Source organism: Schistocerca cancellata, chromosome 9 (genome assembly GCF_023864275.1).
Source record: "Schistocerca cancellata isolate TAMUIC-IGC-003103 chromosome 9, iqSchCanc2.1, whole genome shotgun sequence".
In the NCBI taxonomy this organism is placed as follows: Eukaryota; Metazoa; Arthropoda; class Insecta; order Orthoptera; family Acrididae; genus Schistocerca; species Schistocerca cancellata.
Genome location: NC_064634.1, coordinates 278,829,432 through 278,847,814, shown reverse-complemented (window position 1 = coordinate 278,847,814; position 18,383 = coordinate 278,829,432). Strand labels below are relative to the sequence as shown.

General features: G+C 43.6%; 1 protein-coding gene and 1 non-coding gene across 2 annotated transcripts in view; both read left to right on the top strand.

The window, feature by feature from the left end:
- The window catches only part of LOC126101354 (optomotor-blind protein), a 504,344-nt gene that overhangs the window by 348,888 nt on the left and 137,073 nt on the right, over positions 1-18,383 (top strand). The gene's annotated exons all lie outside the window — the stretch shown is intronic.
- Trnat-agu (transfer RNA threonine (anticodon AGU)) lies at positions 3,772-3,843 on the top strand. Its single transcript has one exon. It is a non-coding gene; the product is annotated as a tRNA-Thr (tRNA).

The following is an 18,383-nucleotide window of genomic DNA, read 5'->3' as shown; positions in this document are numbered from 1 at the left end:
CAATGTTAAGTGTCGTGAATTTTAAGATACGGAGAATGCTCATTGTACAAAGAATTTCACCTGCCTCAGCTTTATGATGAGCAAGGGAAATAATGTAAGAAGCAAACTACAAATGACGAATGTGTCAAGACGGTCTGAAATACGTGGTGTAATACAACAAAGTAGAAATATTTGTGATAGTAAGTAGTGAATCTATACTTCCTGCGAACTACTGGTCAATTCTAACAAAAGGCCAAAGGAAATTGGCAAGCTACAAATTTCACACTTACTAAAATATTCCGGGCTATTATGCCGTGAGCCGGACGGGGTGGCCGAGCGGTTCTAGGCGCTACAGTCTCGAACCGCGTGACCGCTACGGTCGCAGGTTCGAATCCTGCCTCGCGCATGGATGTGTGTGATGTCCTAAGGTCAGTTAGGTTTAAGTAGTTCTAAGTTCTAGGGTACTGATGACCTCAGAAGCTAATTCCCATAGTGCTCAGAGCCATTTGAACCATTTATTATGCCGTGCTCGGATGAATTTCTTGTTGATATCCAAGTTACGTCCCCTACTGCGGAGGATATCTTCAAGGGCGATTATAGATTTGTCGGTTGTCCGATACACGCCGTGACTTGCTTCAGTTAGAAGCGGATGACCATTGAAAAAACTGCAACCTCCCTTCAAGAAGGGACGACACGCTAATTTTCAACAAGAAATTCATCCGAGCCGTCATAATAACCAGAAAAAATTTCAGTAAGCGTGAATTTTCTTGCCGGGAAAGTCTGCACCTTACAAGTTAGAGATCTGGTCGGTCGACCAGGTAATTCAAGTGGTAAAACACTTGTACTATATCTCTCACAACAAGCGAATAATAACTCAGGTTTGTTTACCTTTTACGAAAAATGTCAAGGAACAAGTTTCTCCTTTTTTCCAAGTAGTTCGCATGGACACCACTGAATTTAGTCGATGAATTTCATTTTTTCTCTGATAAGAGTACTTACTCTCTACATGCATTTGGAATACAACATGTCATTTTCATGACTGTGAATTATTTGTGAAATACATGAGTCGTGGTTGAAAGCACATTTATTTCGATACATTATGTCTAATTCTAAGTAATGTCGGATGTGAAATACGATAAAACGGAGGAAAATCATAATTGTTAAATACGATGACTGTAGGTGTTTATCGTCATTCAGTGGTACAGTAAGTAAAATAATGTTTTACGCTGTCGTGCTCCCTATCAAAAGTATCTTAATAGTTTACAATAAATTAAATATTCGTTCCAAACACTTAGAGAACTTCCCTAACAGCCATCAGCTGTGGTGTTATTCCGGAGCGGAACATTACAGAAACAATCCTTCATTTATCTTCTGCCTCACATAACCCGTATAACACGACGCTCTACAACGCAGAACTGGCTTAGAGTTGCAACGTGACATGGGAATTTGACCGTCACGAACATTCCAAGAAACCTTATTCACAGCAGACCTGAACCAGAGTCATCAGTTCCGGAGTGGATCAGGAATCTGACAAGCTAGAGATTTGGTAGGTCGGCCAGATGTACTTGGATAACTCAGTTGATAAATTTCTAAAATCCAGAACTGGGCTCTAGTCCATAGGCATACAAATTTAACGTGACAGTACGCCACAGTGTTGCGAGAAACTTTATTTTACAATGAACCTTAGTGAGTAACATTGGTTCCGGAATGGAGTCAGGTCCTTCTGGGTCATGAATCTCACAAGCTTCATAAGTCATTCAGACGAACTGAAATAGCTCAGCTGGTAAATCTCTACAGTGGAGAACTGGATTCGAGTTCAGTATGGCAAGCAAATTGGACCTGACACTATGGCACGGTGTTGCGAGGAGTCTTACTCGCCGGCCAGGGTGGCCGAGCGGTTCTAGGCGCTTCAGTCTGGAACCGCGGGACCGCTACGGTCGCAGGTTCGAATCCAGCCTCGGGCATGGATGTGTGTGCCGTCCTTTGGTTAGTTAGGTTTAATAGTTCTAAGTTCTAGGGAACTGATGACCACAGATGTTAAGTCCCATAGTGCTCAGAGCCATTTGAACCTTTTTGAACGGCGTTGCGAGAAGTCTTTATAATGAACGCGAAAGAGTGACGTCGGCTACGAAGTGGAGTCGGCGTCCTCTGAGTCAGCAATCTAGATTTGGTGGGTTGACAAGATGTTCTTGGATAGCTCAGATGATAAAACTCTACGATGCAGAACTGGGTTCGAGTCCCACAGTGGCATGTGAATCTGACTGTCACGAATGTTGCGAGAAATGTTGTTCTACAGCGATCTCGGATGAAGGACGTTGGTTCGGGAGTGGAGTCGGTGTCCTCTGGGTGAGGAATGTGGCGCTCTTTCGGATACCGTCGGTATCTCCGAGCTGAGAAGAGAGTTATCGCGAGGGCGGGCCACGGGCCACCCAGTGGCGCCGGGCTGTTGGCGCTAATGGCTGCCCGTCTGGGGTGGCGACAGGCGGCGGTGGCGCGAGCGGAAGGCGCGCCGGCCGGAAGCTGGCGTGGCGGGGACGGGGGTGTCGCCGCGTCTGAAGTTGCCGACTCGGCTAATGAGCGGCCCGCGTCGCTACCTGATACAGATAGTGGCGCCAGCGTGAGCGCGGCCCGGCCCCGGCGCCAAGTGCTCGGCAGTTGCCTGCCTCCCCCTCGCCACCTGACGACGGCGCTCGCTCACAGCTTTGCGTGTCCGGCGGGAGCGCTGCTGCGGAACGGTCAACCGGGTGATCGCAATAAGGCAATCCCAGTCTTGCCACTTCGCAGTACATAAACATCAACAGATGGCTGTGAAGACGTTGTGGAATAAGGGATGGGTTGTTGATGAGCAGTTCGAATACTAGTTCGATGCAGACTGAAGCGACGAATGGAAATTTGTACCTGGCCGCGATTCGAACCTCCATCTCCTACTCGCTAAGCACATGCGCTAATTACTACGCCATCCTGGCGCAGTGACTTTACACAACTCCATGGACTACGCTAACAGCCTCCCTCCTCAATCCAAATTCCCATCACGCCTTTGCCCACTGCATAGTGAACAGGAGACCAAGGTACGAATTCTGCCTGGGCTTGGTATAAATTTTCATTCGTTACTTAATCTGCACATACACATCATAGATAAGAAACTTCCTGGCAGATTAAAACTGTGTGCCGGACAGAGACTGGAACTCGGGACCTTTGCCTTTCGCGGGCAAGTGCTCAAAGATCTGAGCTACCCAAGCTCGACTCACGCCCCGTCCTCACAGCTTTACTTCCGCCAGTACCTCGTCTCCTACCTTTCAAACTTTACAGAAGCTCGCAGGAGAGTTTCGGAAAAGTTTGGAAGGTAGGAGACGGGTTACAGGCGGAAGTAAAGCTGTGAGGAGGGGGCGTGAGTCGTGCTTGGGTAGCTCAGATGGTAGAGCACTTGCCCGCGAAATGCAAAGGTTCCGAGTTCGAGTCTCGGGTCCGGCACACAGTTTTAATCTGCCAGGAAGTTTCATATCAGCGCACAATCCACCGCAGAGTGAAAATCTCATTCTGGACACATCATAGATGTTTAAAGCTTGAAAAGGTCTCGGGCACCATATATTTTCATTTGATTAACGTACTTATACCTTGGTTTCATGCAGGATCCCTCGTCTTGCTCGATGCTGAGTTGCTGTTCCAATGGAGAGCCTCTGCAATGCTGTTCAAGTTTAGAGGGAGTACCAAGTGGGCTGAGGTGTGAATGGTGATTCGGATTGAGGAGAGAACCGTGCTAGGGTAGTCCATGCAGTTGTGCAGAGCCACTGTGGCAGGATGGCGTAGTGGTTAACGCATCCGCCTAGTGAGCAGGAGACCTAGGTTCGAATCCTGGTCTTGGTACAAATTTCCATTCGTTGCTTCAATCTGCATTTACACATAATATATATTTGAGCCTACAAGAGGTCTCTGGAATCTTATAGTTTAATCTGCAACCTTGTCGTCTGTACATAACTACTACACCCTACATACACTCCTGGAAATGGAAAAAAGAACACATTGACACCGGTGTGTCAGACCCACCATACTTGCTCAGGACACTGCGAGAGGGCTGTACAAGCAATGATCACACGCACGGCACAGCGGACACACCAGTAACCGCGGTGTTGGCCGTCGAATGGCGCTAGCTGCGCAGCATTTGTGCACCGCCGCCGTCAGTGTCAGCCAGTTTGCCGTGGCATACGGAGCTCCATCGCAGTCTTTAACACTGGTAGCATGCCGCGACAGCGTGGACGTGAACCGTATGTGCAGTTGACGGAATTTGAGCGAGGGCGTATAGTGGGCATGCGGGAGGCCGGGTGGACGTACCGCCGAATTGCTCAACACGTGGGGCGTGAGGTCTCCACAGTACATCGATGTTGTCGCCAGTGGTCGGCGGAAGGTGCACGTGCCCGTCGACCTGGGACCAGACCGCAGCGACGCACGGATGCACGCCAAGACCGTAGGATCCTACGCAGTGCCGTAGGGGACCGCACCGCCACTTCCCAGCAAACTAGGGACACTGTTGCTCCTGGGGTATCGGCGAGGACCATTCGCAACCGTCTCCATGAAGCTGGGCTACGGTCCCGCACACCGTTAAGCCGTCTTCCGCTCACGCCCCAACATCGTGCAGCCCGCCTCCAGTGGTGTCGCGACAGGCGTGAATGGAGGGACGAATGGAGACGTGTCGTCTTCAGCGATGAGAGTCGCTTCTGCCTTGGTGCCAATGATGGTCGTATGCGTGTTTGGCGCCGTGCAGGTGAGCGCCACAATCAGGACTGCATACGACCGAGGCACACAGGGCCAACAGCCGGCATCATGGTGTGGGGAGCGATCTCCTACACTGGCCGTACACCACTGGTGATCGTCGAGTGGACACTGAATAGTGCACGGTACATCCAAACCGTCATCGAACCCATCGTTCTACCATTCCTAGACCGGCAAGGGAACTTGCTGTTCCAACAGGACAATGCACGTCCGCATGTATCCCATGCCACCCAACGTGCTCTAGAAGGTGTAAGTCAACTACCCTGGCCAGCAAGATCTCCGGATCTGTCCCACATTGAGCATGTTTGGGACTGAATGAAGCGTCGTCTCACGCGGTCTGCACGTCCAGCACGAACGCTGGTCCAACTGAGGCGCCAGGTGGAAATGGCATGGCAAGCCGTTCCACAGGACTACATCCAGCATCTCTACGATCGTCTCCATGGGAGAATAGCAGCCTGCATTGCTGCGAAAGGTGGATATACACTGTACTAGTGCCGACATTGTGCATGCTCTGTTGCCTGTCTCTACGTGCCTGTGGTTCTGTCAGTGTGATCATGTGATGTATCTGACCCCAGGAATGCGTCAATAAAGTTTCCCCTTCCTGGGACAATGAATTCACGGTGTTCTTATTTCAATTTCCAGGAGTGTATGTTTGAAACTTGCTTGCCGGCCGCGTTGGCCGAGCGGTTCTAGACGCTTCAGTCCGGAACCGCGTGACTGCTACGGTCGCAGGTTCGAATCCTGCCTCGGGCATGGATGTATGTGATGTCCTTAGGTTAGTAACGTTTACGTAGTCCTAAGTTCTAGGGGACTGATGACCTCCGATGTTAAGTCCCATAGTGCTCAGAGCCATTTGAACCATTTGATTTGAAATTTGCTTACTGTATTCAAGCCTAGGCCTTCCTCTACAATGTCCCCCTCCCACCCCAAACCCCCCCTCTTCCTTTCATTGCCAAACTGACGATTTCTTAATGTCTCAAAATGTGTCCTGTCATACTTTCCTTTAGTCAAGTTGTCTCAAAGATATATCTTTTCTCCTATGCTGTTCAGTACATCCTCATTTGTTATTCGATCTACCCATCCAATTTTCAGCATTCTTCTATAGCACTACATTCTTGTTTGGATTGCATATCGTCCACGTTTCACTTCGACACGAGGCTACACTCCAAACAAATACATTTGGAAAAGACTGCGCGACAAATTTATATCAGATGTTATTAAATTTCTGTTATTCAGAAATACCGTTCTCGCTGTTGTCAGTCTGCATCTTACAGCCTCTCTAATTCGACCATCATCAGTTGCTTTACTGTCTCAAAACTCATCTGCTACTTTTAGTGTCTCATTTCCTAGTATAATTCTTTCAGCATCACCTGATTTTATTCGATTTCTCTTCCTTAGCCGTGCTTTACTTTCGTTCACGTTCGTCTTATACCTCCTTATCAAGTCACATTCATTTGTTCCGTTCTGATAGGAACATGCCCTCGGCAAACCTCAAAGTTTTTTCTCTCTGAACTTTAACTTCTTCTACAAATTTTGCTTTCATTTCCCTTACTGCTTGTTCATATGTACAGGTCGAATAACATTGGGGAGATGCTACATCCTTGTCTCACTCCCTCTCAGCTACTTTCTCCTTACTCTTATAACTGCAGTCTGCCTTCTCTGCAAGCTGCTGATAACTTTTCACTCCCTGTAGTTTAACCCTCCTACCTTCAGAATTTCAAAGAGGATATTCCATTCAATATTTTCAAAAGCTTTCTGGAAATCTGCAAATGCTATGAACGTAAGTTTGCATTCCTTCAGTCTGCATTATAAGTCTATGTTGTCATCAGAAGAAACAAATCTAGCGTTCTATGGATCGGAGCGTGTAATATTAGATCCCTTAATTAGGTTCAGAAAATTTAAAAAGTCAGATAGATAGGCTGAACTTAGATATGGTGGAAATTAGTCAGTGCGGTGGCAGGAAGAACAGGTCTTCTGACCAAGTAGGTACAGGGTTACCAAAACAAAATAAAAAATGGTGGTAATGGAGGTGTAGGTCTAATGGTGTATTAGAAAACTAGGACTTGAGTAAGCTTCTATGAGCAGCACAGTGAACGTATTATAATAGACCAGATTGATACAACACCAACAACTACCACAGTAGTACAAGTTTATATGCCTACAATTCTGCAAATAATGGATAGATTGAAACGAAGTAATATTAATCGTTTAAGAGACCGTCGATGTCGAAGTTGTTGGAGATGGAAAACGAATTGGGAGTGGACAATAACAGGGAAGGAAATCGACCGTGATCTTTTCAAAAGGAGCATTCAACCAATCGTCTACAGTGTTACAGCAAGCTACGGGTAACCTAAATCTAGATCTAGATAGTATGAGTCATTAAAAGCTACAAAACGTAAAAAAAAATGTTTTGGCAATTGTGACTGTAAAAATCTGCTACTCTCCTAGTATTTATTGCAGTCATCATAACTTCACACTTCTTTGCATTAAATTTCAGCCCATACCATCCCACTACTTCCTCCCACATCTCTCCTTCTCCATTCACCCCCGCTCCTTCCCAACATAAGTTATTCAAATGTTTGATCTGGAAATCGATACAGAGAATTTCATTTATGAACGCAACTGCGCTTTGGGAGTTCCGGAGGTACAAATTTATATTTTTAACAGGTAATTACTGTTGCTCTCTTAAATTATTTAAAAAAATTTGCCTCGTTTACTGCTTGAAAGATTCTGAAAAAGAAATCCACTTGAAGTAATTTAACAGAGATTAAAGTATTTTTTTAAAAATTGACTGAACCTAGTTTTGAACCTAGCTCTCTGGTAGCGAGATACTAAAATGAACTGACGAATGCACGTTTAACGTGGAAATAAGGAATGGAAGGTGACGATGCTGGGCTTCCATCTTGACTTCCTTCTTTCCTTGATTTGTCTTGGTTTAAAATGAGTTGAAAACAGTCATAATCGCAGTAAAACATTTATTTTCAGTGGTTATCTGTTTCGAGGAGTATGCGACCATCTTCAGGTCATTCATACACTGACGGTAGGTGGTGGCGGTGAATAGAACAGTTGTTGTGACTCCAAGAGCGTCAGTTGCACGCGTTCGTTGAGTCACAACATGTTCTCCGTTCACCGCCACCGCCTACATCATAGTATAAACGGTGTGAAGATGGTCATATTCTGACCGAAACCGTTTGTAATCCATTTTAAGGCATTTTGGCTAGATCACTGTTTTTCTTCACGAGAAATATTGTAAAAAAATTATTGTTTTGTTTTGATTTGATTTGAACAGGGGTATGAAAACAAAAGACGTTCTAGCCCACTACTGCCCGCACCGAAACAAGATTTACTGTCCAGTTTCCCTTCCTGTGATTATAGTAAAGTCAAAAAAACGTGTGTGAAATCTTATGGGACTTAACTGCTAAGGTCATCAAAAATGGTTCAAATGGCTCTGAGTACTATGGGACTCAACATCTTAGGTCATAAGTCCCCTAGAACTTAGAACTACTTAAACCTAACTAACCTAAGGACATCACACACACCCATGCCCGAGGCAGGATCCGAACCTGCGACCGTAGCAGTCCCGCGGTTCCGGACTGCAGCGCCAGAACCGCTAGACCACCGCGGCCGGCGCTAAGGTCATCAGTCCCTAAGCTTACACACTACTTAACCTAAATTATCCTAAGCACAAACACACACACCCAGGCCCGAGGGAGGACTCGTACCTCCGTCGGGATCAGCCGCACAGTCCATGCTTGCAGTACCGTAGACCGCTCGGCTAATCCCGCGCGGCGGTAAAGTCAGCCGTTAGTCTTAAAGAGTAGTAGGAGGTCCTTAACTAATTCTTTATAGCAAAGCATTTCTTTAGGAATTGACGACCCTAATGTTCTGTGTCTATTAAGCTCCAACGCTTCGCATTAGAAGATTAGGTCTGGTGCAGTTTCATCGCCCTCGCCACACAGCCTACACCTAAGGGCTTCTTCCTGTATCCCCGATGTGTGTTGCTGTTTCTTAAAGTTCCCGTGACTTATCATGAGTCCTACCATGAGTTTAGTCTGCCTCCCGTTCAAGACCGTGATTACAGAACTGCTCTTAAAACATGGCTTTGGCATCATTACTCAGCACGCTTTTCTATTTGTGTCGAAGTCCAATATTCTACAGGCTATCTTCGTTTTGATGTAGGAAAGTTCCCATTCCACTAGGTGGAATCGTCGCTTCTGTCCTAGTCTACCTATTAGCTTGTTCATTGCCACTGATTGCTGAGTGACCAGGGACCCACAGCAGTTCTACCCTATTATTCTCCCTAGTACCATAAGGGCTTTGTAGCATCCTACAACGATCTGTGCTCTCGTTGCATGGGCTGATAGATTCTTCTTGCCTTACGATCGTTGCATTTGCATTTTCTTAGAGGCAGGAAACTCGTCTTAATGACATTTTCCAAATTGATGCCCCCTCTGGCTGAGCGGAAGGGTTCGTGAGTGGATGGACTCGCGCCGGCGAGAAGATTGCTAATATTCCGTCCTTTCCCTGTCTCCGGCGGTCGATGGTGCCTGCCGGGAGAGGCGCGTCAGTCTGCTCCTTAGCGGGCGTTGTTTTAATCTGGAGCCGCTGACAGCAGCGGCAGCGGCGGACATTTTGCCTTGTCACCGTCTCCGGCCGCTGAAATATCACGCCGCTTCATAACCACACTTCCCGCGTTTGTCTCCTCAGCTCGCGATCCCGCTCTCCGCCAGTCTCCGTTTCCCTTTCCCTTTTTTTATGTTATCCCTGCTCCTCTCCGTCACGTCTTGTTCTCTTTATTTCCCTGACAGAAGTCCTCTGTCTTGAATACCTTTGTTTGTTGCACCCTGCGGCCTCTGGTGATGCTTTGGTGGTGGGGCGAAATATTTTTGCCAGGCGCCTCGCAGGAAAAATGTAATACAGATGTCGCGCTTAGATGCCGAAGGTTCTTCGACAGCGCGATGGAATGTGTTAATAACATCGACGTGGAATTCGACAGCCACTTTGTAGGGACGGATTCGACAGTTCTTTTGACGGAATCCTCAGGCGGAGCTGACATCCTGCAACTTCTTCGTGTCTCACACTTCTGATCTACGATATGCACCTGTATTAAGCTCAACTCTCCATCAACAGCGTTCCTCTCTATCTATACGCTAAAAATGAGCAACTCATCTGTCTACATCTGCATCTGCATGTTGCTCTGCAATTCACAATTAAGTGCCTGGCAGAGCGTTCATCGAACCACTTTCAAGCTATTTCTCTACCGTCCCACACTCGAACGGCACGAAGGAAAAATTGTTCTGTGCCACCTCTGATTTCTCTTGTTTCATTGCGATAGTCATTTCTTCCTAAGTAGATGGATTCAAAAAAAATATTTTCGCAGTCGGAGGAGAAACTTGGTGATTGTAATTTCACGGAAGATTCGGCCGCAACGAAAATCGCCTTCCCTGTAATGACTTCCACTCTAGTTCGCGTGTCATAATCCTATTCCACGATAACTTAGGAAAGTAGTAAGAGTGTTTTGTTATTTGAGCAGTAAACTAGCTGATGATAGTCGAACTGAAGAGGCTATAAAATGAAGACTGTCAACAGCAAAGAGAGCATTTCAGAAAATGACAAATTTGTTAACATCTAATACAAGTGTAAGTAAGTAACATGTATTCACAGTTGCGAATACGAGCGACCATCAGCTGTATAAGGGAATGAGGACATTGAAAATTTGTGCCGGACCGAGACTCGAAACCGGATTTCCTGTTGCGCGCGAGCGGTCTGCTTAACCGCTTTTGCTATCCTGGTACGACCCACTGCCTGACCCAAAGTTCCATATGTTGTCGTTCACAATTATGTAATTCCCGTACAGAGGAGAACATTTTCATTGAAAATTGCTGCCTGGTACCACTGGATAAATGCGACAGGCCTACTACAGTAGTTCTTAACAACACTGGCACTGCAACATCGTATAAACATAAGTGTTTGGAAGACTTCTCTGAAGGTATTTGAAAGGAACGTAGCCTTGTGTGGAACGTGAACGATAGACGGTATAGTCAAGTAGATGATATAGTCTTTTGAAAAGTGGAGTGTGAGTCCAAGACGTTCAGAATTCCCTTTCTGTCTCAAAATTTACTCCATGTGCGTACCCGTATGGTTCAGTCAGTAAAAACAACTCAAATCCTTAAAGTTTGCCCACCTGAATTGTCCTCCTGTCTCTAATAACTTGTCTGCACACCTGATTCACATCTCTTGCCAGTCACATTTCTTACGCCCAGAGGAAAATAGTTTAAATACAACAGTAATAGAGCATAATGATTTTCTCCTAGATTACACAACTTTTCCAAAAGTACACTATATTTCTTACAAGAAAAGCAATGATAGTAAACAGAAAAACACTTCCCAATGTTCTGCAAAATTATATTTATTTGTTCTCGAACCGGCTTTCACCTTCTCAGGCCATCTTCAGGTGACAACTGAATCTCGCAAGCACGTATATATATGATGTGCGACTTACCAGATATTATTTGTACTGAAGATATAAAAATAGCAGTGTGTTTACATAGTAAAATATTACAACAATTTCGTTAGCTAAAAAATCTGTGTAAACAAAGTTTTATGTGGAGATATATTTAACAAATGATGAGAAATATGATGAAACTGCATTTTGAATCTGGTATTTGTAACAAAAACTTAACAAAGAGGAAAATGGAAATTGAGTCTGATAATTTAATTCTATGTCATGTGTTTGTTGATTTCCTGTATTTCCAGCAGGGTCATCTTTCTGATTTTTTGACAGAATGTAAAACTTCACATTCTACATCATATCGATGGTTTTCCACTAAAAGATGGCCAGCAAAGATAAAATCTTTCCTCCTTAATCGCCAACTTCTCTCATGTTCACGTAGCCCATCGCCGCAGCTCTGACTGACCAATAAGCTCTTTCTCACACGTCTTGCAAGAGATTTTATACAAGTCACTCTGTGCCAAGGGTTGAAGTTCGTACTGTCGAACAAAAATTTTGATATGTTGTTGGTATTACAAAATGCAGATCTATAGTTGCGAGATCCTAATTTTTTACAAGATTGTCTGAAATTTTGCCAATATATGGAATTTTTGACCAGGATTTGTAACTAGTTATTGTAATTATTGCAATATTTTCCTATTTAAACACTTTGTCATTTTTGTATCTTCTGTACAAACAATATCTGTGTAAATCGCACACCAGGTATTGTGTGTTTGGGGAATTCAGTGGACGTCTGAAGATGACCTGAGAAGCCGAAATTCAGTTCGTGAGAAAATAAGTATAATTTTGCAGAACATTTGTGTTTTCCTGTGTAATGTTATTATCATGTTCTTCCAAGCACCGACGGAAAATTCGGTTAAGGAAAAGTAGTCTATAAGTCAGATTACGGATATGCTTTGTTTGTTTTCGCGTGCCATATTATTTCGGTAGAAACGAAATACAAGTCTCGGCGAGCGTTCTCATCCATGTAATTGTAAACATTAATTTCATCTGTTACATAAAAGAGAGTGCAGCAGTCTAAGCCTCGGCTCGAAGCATCATTTGTTACGCAGAATAAAAATTATCACATCGTCTTCGATTCTTCGTTCCAATACAACTACCACATCCCTTTGGCAAATGTTCATTATTTCTGAAATTGCATTTCGCTTTAACTACGTATCGTCGATGGTAATTTTTTCTCTTTTCAAAATTACGCCTCAGGCTTAGCCACATAACGAATTTTTATTCACATGGATCTAGGCTGTAAATGTTATGAATTAAATTTCAGTGATATGAACACTTTAGTGTAACTTGGTTAACGCCGAGCACATGAAAATCTTATAACTCTTTCCTTAGGTACACTAGTGTAAAAACTATAACTAGGAAAACAATAACTGGGAAGTTGGGCTCCTACTACTTAAGCACAACTTACAAAATTTTATAATAGCTTCTGTTGGCATCGAATTCGACGGGAAGTTGATCCGAAGAACAGGTCCTCAGGAACAAGTACAGTGGGACGAAGTCAGTACATTCAAAAACAATGAAAATACCGTTTTGGAAAGCCGCTAAGGCTGAAATACTTAAACGATTTTGATATTTGTTGAACAATGTAAATGTTATTTAAAAATTTATCTTCCAGAAAGTGTAATAAAGTTGATTAGTTGTATTTTCATTAGACGATCTGTAATATTTGCAACATTTTCTTTTGGTGCGAAAACTGTTTGTAGACAAGAGTTAAAATTGCATTAACATTCAATTAACACACTAAGGTAATAATCTAGAACACAGCTATATGAACTTAAATACTCCTGCGGTTACGAAAACCGGATTTTTTGGTACGATCTGTAGAAAAGTGTGGAAAAACCGATCATAATGTTTAGCAAGTTTGGAAGACATAGTGACGAGATTTCTTGTATGCTTGTATGGCATATCAGGCCAAAATCACTAAATTAAATACACATTTGTAGCATGTTTGTAACTTGAAGATGAAATTCTTAAAACCAATGATATAATCGTATTCTGCTTAAAAACGAAAACAACATTCTGTCTCTAATTCTCGTGTGTCAGAAGAGAACTGCTAAGTTCCAGATGAAAGCAGAATGCTCATCAACACGAAGTTGTAGACAAAGACCTTTTTACGACATATGCCCTCGCCTTTTTATGACGTCGGAACTAAGCTACTCAGCTAGTTACATGGGGACTTAAAATCTTTCCGGTAAAAAGTTCCCATTTTTTAACATATATAACTATTGAGATATGTGCAAACTACGATAACAGATAGGAAAAAAGAATGTTAGTTCCAACTGTGAACCAATAAAGCAAGGACATTTCAAGCGGCATACATCTGCAATAATGTCTAACGGAGACTTCGACCTCACGAATAACCAAGTGTCCGATGTCAAACTATACCCTAACTGCCTAGGAAACTTGTACTGATCCACAGATGTAAAAATTCCAAGAAGTCGTCGAACACGATAGCAATGATTTCTCTACCGTAACTTTGAGAATTAAATTTCAATACAGAAACGCGTTGATATAACAATAAAAGACATCCGACATACCAGTGAATATCTGACGATGAAGCTACACTTCGAAATGTACATTGGTGAACGAAATACACAATTGAAAACGGACTTATCACGTCTATCATTCACTGTCTTGCTTTCGACCGACTACAGTGAAATGAGTGCTTCGCTGAAGTCATAAATGACATGTTGGGATGAGGTGAGATTCAATTTGAGGATGATCACTAACACTTCACCACCAAAGTGCATCATAGTATGACGCACCATAGAGACGTGTCCTCGCCACGGAGCCCGTCCTGTGACGGTCCAGAGTACGTGCCCCCTCACTGCGGAACAAAACAAAACATTTAAACTATTCATTATTATCAACGGAGTTCTATAAACGTTATCAGCTGATTAGTTTCTGTTCCTTCTTTCTTTCATTTCTTCACTTCCTCACAATGTGTTTTGAGGGAAATAATATACAGCGTGATTAAAACGTAGTATTCCGTGTTTCGTAAGCTATGACCAAATCTTCAGCTAAAACACATCTCTTCTAATGCAAGATGCTTGCTGTTACGAACGATATACAGAATGCGCAGTAAACAAATGAGGACACATACTTCTGTCATTGTCTTTGGATACAAAATTTAGTAAACAACTGTTAATGAATCAATTTTACACTGTAGTTTATCTTTGTCCTAGGCAGCGCACAGGAAATGGCAGGCATGATCTTCTGTTATGGTGTGGCAAATGGAAGAAACCGTCGAGCCCCTTTCCTGTATGCTGAGAAACATCTAGAACATCTGCACAGGTATTCAGCCGGTCTTTTCCAGTGACTAACAGACTCTGGCTCCGAAAGGCACCAGCCTGTTTCCTCCGAAATGCCAAAGAATGCGTCACACAGACATTTAATGGCCAGTGGATCGTTCGGGGAGGTCCTTTACGTTGGCTAGCTCGTTCTGCCGATCTTAATCCCACGAAATTTTGGTTGTGAAGACATTTGAAATGCTTGGTGTGTGCAAGCCCCATTAATGACGTAACAACACTACAGGGGCGCGTCGTCAACTCTTGGCAACACATCTGTTACCTGCCTGGAGTTTTTTAGAGAGTGAGAAGAGTCGGACAGAAGCAAGCCTCATTATGGATGGACACCATACTGATAACCTCTTTCATCGATGGCCGCAAGTGCAGAGCGTGTGTAACAGCAAGCAAGTTACAACGAAGCTTTCTCTTCCACGGTAATAGAATAATCTATTGTCATTGGTTTATTCATTTGCTTACTGTTTTCTGTAAGTCGTACATAATAGCAAAGAGCGAGCAGTAGAACAGATGTGTTTCACATTAGTGAAGATGTACAACTTTTTACAGCTCTTAATGTATCCATTCTAGAGCCCATGTTTACTGGACATTTTTTTCTTGTTTTGGCCCTTACTATCACATCTTAAAATTCGGAATACATTTTTTTGACGCTCTGTAGACCTATAAACGTACCTTTACTGAAATGATCAGTTCTACTCATATTTATTTTATTTTCTTGCGGCTTTCTACATGGTTCAAAAATGGCTGTGAGCGCTATAGGACTTAACATCTTAGGTCATCAGCCCCTAGAACTTAGAACTACTTAAACCTAACTAACCTAAGGACATCACACACATCCATGCCAGAGGTACGATACGAACCGGGGACCGTAGCAGTCCCACGGTTCCGGACTGCAGCACCTAGAACCGCACGGCCACCACGGCCGGCGTCTTTCTAGACTGGAGATTTCTAACAAATGAAATAAAATTGTGGCAAAACCATAGCAACATTAATCGTCTTTGCTACGCAAAAGCAGTTCTATGCTTCATCTTAAAAATAAATATTTTGCAATTACTTATGAGTTAAAATTAATAATCAACAGAGACTCGCACTACTAACTTAGCCATTGCCGATTCAAAGTCCAAACCAAGTGAGTGGCGGGAAATAAGTATGAAGGTGTGCTGAAAAATATCGGCTCTCAATTTTTTAAATGAAAACTCTTAAAGTTGTTCATATAAAATAAACGTTATTAACCTTCTACATTTATAGTCTTCATGTCTAATTGTTTATTTCTCAACATAGTCGTTCTGGCGATGAACACATTTCTCCCAACGAGATACCAGTTTATTGATACCCTCACTGTAGAACGTTTGTTGACGGAGCTGTAGCCTTACCTATACTTGCATCGTCTCAGCACTATCGAAGTAAAGCCTGCGAAAGTGTTCTTCTAAGTTTTAGATACTCGGTCGTCCATTCCTGCTTCTGCCACATACGTTGAACTCTTCGAATTTGTACGTGCAGAAACTCGATTACAGCGCGCTGTTTCTCGTGTGCACATATGTTTACGTTACACAGTGCCGTGTTAGACGCTACTATTCGGAGCCTTCTAACGTCAGAGGATTGCATCTTGTGTCAGTGAATGTCGACCGAGTAATGCGCACCTCGACCAATACTGGGATCACACGCCCTCGTATTTAGTTCCGTGTCACCCTTCCGTTCGCTGACCGTTTGTTTCTGTGTACAGCGGAGATCGCTCGCACCGATGATTCCTTACTATATGAGGCTGAACCTTGCGCTCGCCGCCAGAGTTAAAGGGTTAAACAGACAGGTGCTGCACGGACACCTATCTTTTCCTTATGGCGGACAGCCTAGAAACCAATGTTGACCCCTGTGGGAGCCACGTTAGGCAGCCAGCGCGCCCTGCCGCGCCACCGATATTTAATAACGCACGCGCTCGGTTTTCCGGAGTTAATTATAAGCGGGCAGGGCTTTTATTTCTGGACCCGTTAGTTCCGGACGGTTTCCCCGCATTCGGGAAACGCGCCATATGTCGCAGCGAATAAATCCCCCGTGGCGGCGGCGGAGGCAGCGGGCGCGCATATCGATAGGTCGACACTTTTTGCAGCATTGCAAATCGGCGGCGCATTAGCATGCAATTATGCCGGAGAGCGCACTAATGCTCGCCGCCATTACCGGCCGTGGGAAGCGGCGTGCCGGCCGCGCAGATTTTTACCTCCCCCGCGTGCGGTGCGCATTTTCTGCAGGGGTCGCGCCTCGGGTCCCGTCCGAATTATTATTGTATCGGAGCCGGACAAAAACGACACAGAATTTTTAATTTGGGTTCGTTTTGTGAAATTTTGTTTTGTTACCGCTTTGTTATCGGGAATAGCCGACAGATGATCGGCACTGAAACGTTCTAAAAGGACCATGGTACTGTAGTAGTTTTTGCAACATAGCGAATCTCCTATTAGAACCACCGGATTCTGGAACCTTTTAGATGTGGGAAATGGGCCTCTATGGGACTGTCCGCCATTTACCAGTACACACAAATTTCGGACTTGTTTTTAAAAACGAAGAATTACAGCAGCCCACTTTTCCCCTTAAGTACGTTATAAGGAACTTCCTAACAAAGGTGTGGCATGTGTAAGTCAATGAGGTACATTTTATCACTAAAGTTTTTTTTTTTTTTTTTTTTTTTTTTTTTTAGTGGTACAGAGGTGTTCTTCTAAATTTGGTGAAATGTATTTAGGTCCTACAATTTGAAAATGAGGGACAACTTATTCTCGCGAAATACAATAGCATGGTTTCTTTTTATGCTGGGTATGTTCCTCCATGCCGATAGCTTCACTTTTCCCAATTCTGCTGTAATACAGACAACGCAACGATTCTTTGCAGACAACGTCGATGAGTTCAGTAAGTTACCTAAAAGGACAGTCCTGCATTTCCTCTTCATTATTACATGTTCGAAATATTATATAAACCTAGGTTAAACAACACTTTCACACACACTAAGATTTTCAGGGAAACTGGGAAATATTAAGGTTAAACGTTGCGTCGAGTGCGACGTTAATAGGAATGAAGCACTAGCTCGGAAGGACCCAGGATGGGGAAGGAAATCGACTGTATCCTCTTGAAAGAACACACTCTCGATATGGCTTAATGGAGTTGGGGAAACGGAAGGGAAACTTAAGACAGCATTACTGGACATTCAATAATTTTATTTTACTGGCTTTCGGGACGTGCCCATGCAGTCATCTCAACAGCTCATTGTAATTTATAACGGTACGAAGTTAAGGACAATGCAACAACCAGTCCCGAGGCGGAGAAAATCTCCGATCCGGACGGGAGTCGAAAACTTTCAATAATTAATAACGAACTACCGTTTAATAGAATTTCTAAGGACTTCGCCAAAAAGGCGCGACGTGAACAAACGAAATTTAATGTATCTTCATGAAAACCTGTGGGCATCTAGGTTTTACAGATTCTAACGCTGTTTCGGAGGCATTAATAATTTACGAACTCAGAATACTTGAAAGTTGTCACGAGTCCTGACGCTAGGGTTTAATGCCGTGCATTGTATCAGTCCACGTAAAGAATTGTTGTTGATTAGTATTGTTCAGTTGTTTATTAGCGGGGACATTTTTTGAAGGGGAAAGTGTGGGAGCGTCACAATGTTTAGCTCCAACAATATTTTGTTAAAAAAATAGGTAATTTGGAAGAATTATTTTGTGACGATAGTTCAATTCTAATTTTTTTGGTGGCAATGTTTGTATTTATTTGCTACAGATTTTCGTGTACTTTAACAACTGCAATATAATTTTCACATGTTTGTATATGAAAGC